Raw genomic sequence first — 4,966 nt, forward strand, 5'->3', positions numbered from 1 at the left:
CTCGGCGGGAGCGCTACTGCACTCCCAAGCGGCGCACTGTAGCAGTGCGCCACCGGGCCGGCCCTAAACCGTTTTTTGAGTCTACTATCCCTCCCTCTTTACTCTTCACTCACAGCAGAAAGAGAGAAAATATTCCTGATGTGCAGTAGGAGAAATTTTAGCTGAATCCAGGCAAATGTGTGCTGGCAAATGTTTAACAACCAGCTCTCCAGGAAAATAAAAGCACTGATTTGTAGCATTTGCTGATTTCCACACTGTGAATACCTCCACCATGGCTGATTTCAAACAACTAACATGATGTTGCTGAGCATGGAGTCGCGAAGAGATGTGTACAGTCAGCTCTTATGAGCCAGCGCCGGCATACCACTGGACCCAGGGAAGGATGTCTTTAAAATACGAGGGAGTGGGGGGAAACAGGTGGTATCAAAGCTCTGGGGTAGACTGTCAAAAGAAACTCCTTAAGTACTGTTGACAGGATGGGGGATGGACCCACATTATGCTTTGGCTTAAAACTCCGAAGTTCTCTTTAAATGATACCCTTTAACCCTCACCCCCGCCCTGCCCCCACATACAGCCAGTCAGCTCCCTGGCTCTGTCTATTCCTTCCTTAAAATATCTCCTGCCTCCGCCCATCCCGTCCTCTTCATGTCCACCATGGCCAGCCCAGCCCATGGGCTCGGAAGGTCAACTGTGAAACATTGCTCCCCATCTCTGCCCCTTCCCATTCATTCTGTACTGGAATGGACCAAGTGTGCCACCCTGGGCCAGCTTTCATTGTGTCATCCTCACTCCAGATGCACTGTCAGGTGGTCCCAGGTTTACTGTCATGCCCATTGTATATGCTGCTGTATGGCTGTCCTGGCTTTCACCTGGCCCCTCTCAGTCTGGAAGTGGTCTCAGTGTGAGTCTCAGATCTTCTCTGTTCTAGCTATGAGCTACTGGGCAATTACAGAACCCTTTCTGAACCTGAACTTCCTTACCTCTAAAATGGTATGATAAAAGAACTTTCTTAGGTTGGTTTCAAAAATTAAACAGAATAACTCTATAGAAGTCTTGGAAGACTACCTGGCCCCATTGTAAATGCTGAATTGATACTGGGTCCGTGATGATGATGGTGAAGATCACTGCTACTACTACTGGTAAACGGTAGATGGAGGAGGAGGATTTTCCTCCCACTCTCTCCTCCTCCCTTTCATTAGGCCAATGCTACTCTTCCTTCAGCTTTAGTTCTATTTTTTTCTGATATACTTTTTCTCTGCACTCATTAGCTCCTTTTTCTCTGAGCTTCTGAAGCAATTACACCCACAACAGAGCATTTAATTCAATACTGTCCCTTACAATTCCCTGCTGATGTCAATCTTATCTTCCTGGCTCTTTATTCAGCTTGCAGGGAGCAGCCTGTCTCCTTTATCCCCTCCCCCGAAGGGTCGTGGATAAGCAGCCTCAGACCAGCAGCCAAAGTGGCTGATGCTGCGAACGCCTGCAGCTGTGCCTAGTATTTTACCTGCACCATCTCATTTTATTTTATTTTTTCACTCAACCAAGATTTATTGAGCACCAGCTATGTGCTAGGCACTGAGGCTACACAGTAGATAAGACAAGAGCCTCTGTCTTCCAGTTGCTTACATCGTAGCAGAGGGGCTGGCCTTAAACACACCATCACCCAAACTGATTTGGGTGATGGATGGTGCCAAGTGCTGTGAAAGGAAAGAAGAGGATGAGACAGGAGATTAGAACAGGGGCCTGATTTGGATGAGGGTGGGGGCAAGGCCAAAGTTACTCCAGGATGAGATTTTTCCAGAAAGCCAGTACCCTGGATGCTGAGTGGAATGGCTCAGAGTGCAGAGGACCTAAGATAGGACTGAACAGCTAGAGGCCCAAGTAGGAAGAAGAGAGCTGCCCGCCATGAGGGACAGGCAGGCAGGCAGAGCCAGTGCCTGCCGGGCCTTCTAGGTGGGTTGGACATTTTGGTCTCTGTCCAAGTGGGAAGCATTTAGTTCTCTCAAATATCTTATGAGGTTGCTGCTATTATGAGCCCCATTTTGCAGTGGAGGAACCCGAGGCCCAGAGTTATTAAGTAACTTGCCCAGGGTCACACAGCAAGTCAGCAGCAGAGCAAAGGCCAGTGTTGCCCAAAATAGCCACCTGCTGAGTGACTGATGGCAGCATTGACCACTGCAAGTCCGCCCAGCCCACCCTTCCCACAGGCTGTTTGGAAATCGTCCTCTAATTGGGGCTTTCCTCCAGGGAGGGCCTGCCTGAGGCCCTCTCGGAAGCACTAAACCAGTTTGGTGGGAGTAAAGATGTCAGCAAATCTGATGTCATGGCTGGGTGTTTACACTGCCTGGCTTTGAAGCCTTAGGTCCCACGCTGCATCCTTTCCCAGGCCCTGCAGAGCTAAAGGGCAACTCTCTGGGTTTACTCTGGTTTGGATTTCCCCAGAAGTCTGGGGCTATGGTGCTTAGAAAGGGAGATGGGTGGTTTATGGGGAGCAGTGTGATTTTCAGGATTTAGCCAGGACAGTCTTCGCCCAGAAACCAAGGCACAAAGGGGCCCGAGGAAGCGCCACATCCTGGTTCTCCTGAAGACAGGATGTGCTTAGGAATCTGTGAAAAGGGCAGCGTTTGTCTTCCCAACTCTGCTGAGTCCCCTTCAGTCTGAACCTCCTTCCTTTCTCACCGTGCTGCAGGGAGATTTGTTCTGGAGCTCCTTCCTTGGGCCTCTCTAAGGCCCCAGTCTTTCCAGCCCAGCCTCCAAAAGTCCCCTCCCCAAACATTAAAACTTACTTAAGATGCTAATAGGTGATGATAACACCTCCCAGGGCTGGAACCCAGGCGGTTGTTCAGGGTGGGAATTTCAGGCACCAAATGGAGGTGGCCTTTTGGTCCACCTCAAGCCACCCTTTCACGCTGTCACCCCAGGGAGATGACTCCTTTTATTTCCAGAGTCTTCCGTAGTAGGGAAATTTCTTTTCATCCAAGGTTAACCCCCTCCCTCTCACCTCCCATTTGTTGAGAGGAAGGTGCTTGAAGCTCAGCGAGGCAGAGGGGCCTTGGACCAGTGAGAGGAAGGAAGAAAATGAGGCAAGCACCCTCTTACCTGGCTTCTTGCCATGGAAAGGCCTCTGTTCGCCCTGATCCTGACCCTGCTGTCATGATGTGACCAGAGGCCCTTGGGTCAGGAGGCTCGCCCCCTTTATGGCCTTTTAATGGACCTTCCTTCCTGCCACTTGACCAAATGCCCCTGTGTGTTGGGGAGAGGGGTGTACAGCTCTCCAGTTGGTTTGCCCAAGGACCCCCTCCCCCCGCCCCCACCCTGTGAAGACACTTAGCACTTCCCAGGCTAGGAGAGGATGATGTGCAGTGCATTCCCACCAGCAATTTTGTCTGAAGGAACAGGAAGCTTCCCTGACTCACCAGCCCTGAAGAGACACTCTCTGCGCCTCTCCTTTTGTGGTTTGGTTATCTGTCAGTTCACTGCTTCCCCTTGGTTGTGCCATGTTTGTTTTGGGCTCCTTTGGTCAGGATGAGCTGGCCTGCAGTTTCCATAAAGCAGAAATGGTGTCAGCAGGTTCTGGAAGCCACTGATCTGGGTCACACACACACACACACACACACACACCAGACAATGCCTTCAGCTTCCCCTGACAGCCCCCCCACCACCTTCTTTGCGTCCACTCACCTCCTGTCATGCCATCTCTTGTATCCTTCCCTTTTTCTGTCCTCTTCACCACACTCTAGCTCAGAGCCTACTTAGCTAATCTCTGACCTGTTCTCTGCCTCTCTAATTCATCCCGTAAATGGCTAGCACATTAGTTTGCCTAATAACAATTGCTACCTTGATGGCGAACTTAGTAATTACAGCTAACATTTAGTGAACATGTTCTGAGAGTCACGTGTACTAGCAACTTACGTTTGGTTGTCCAGTGTTACTTCCATTTTGCAGTTGAGGAAACAGGTTGAATAATTTGCCCAAAGTCACACAACTAATAAGTGGCAGAACCAGAATTTGAACACAGCCTGGATGCAGAGTCTGCACATCTAACCATCACTAACACTGAATTGAAACAATAGCTTTTCTACGTGTTTATTATGAACGTAGCACGAGGCCAGGTACTGAGGACATTTAAACATGAATAAGAGGAAACTTGCTCCCTCCCGCAGTTCCAGCCTCAGGGAGCTGACAATAGCAAGGGTGGTCTGAGAAGATGAGTAACACAAGCCCAGAAGTGACCTGCTTCAGGAGAGGGCAGAGTGCGTGCCTCGGAGAATGTACACATAGGGCCTTTCCTGCAGAGGACAGAAACCACATCCGGTGGTCTGAGAAGATGAGTAACACAAGCCCAGAAGTGACCTGCTTCAGGAGAGGGCAGAGTACGTGCCTCGGAGAATGTACACATAGGGCCTTTCCTGCAGAGGACAGAAACCACATCCGGTTTGGAAGAATTGGGGAGTCAGGAAGAGTTCCAGGGAGGTGGTTGGGTGGGGGATGGTTTGAAGGAAGGATAGTGTTGGTGGCAGGTTCTGGGGGCGAGGAAGGACTGGACGGGAGCAAAGAGGCTGTGTCTGATGTCGGGAACTTCAGAATGAAGGGCGAGAATCAGAGCTGAGGTAAAAATACCCTGATCACAACACACTAATTGCTGGGAACTGAACAAGGTACTTTAAGACAACAGGCTCTGAGGTTGGCCTGTTAGTTCAGTTGGATAGAGCACAGCCTTATAATACCAAGGTCATGAGTTCAGATCCCGCTGCCACCTGCCACAAACAAACAGAAAAGACAACGGACTCTGGACTGCCTGGGTTCTTGTTTCTGCTCTAGCACCTACCAGCTCTGTAATCAAAACAAATAACACAACCCATCCTGCATGTATCCATTTCCTCATCTGCAAAGTGGGCATAATTCAGGTGAGGAGAGCAAGGAACTTGCCGTGCACACAGAATTTAAGTGGCACCAAAAAATAGCT

Source organism: Galeopterus variegatus, unplaced genomic scaffold, assembly GCF_000696425.1.
Source record: "Galeopterus variegatus unplaced genomic scaffold, G_variegatus-3.0.2 Scaffold1600, whole genome shotgun sequence".
In the NCBI taxonomy this organism is placed as follows: domain Eukaryota; kingdom Metazoa; phylum Chordata; class Mammalia; order Dermoptera; family Cynocephalidae; genus Galeopterus; species Galeopterus variegatus.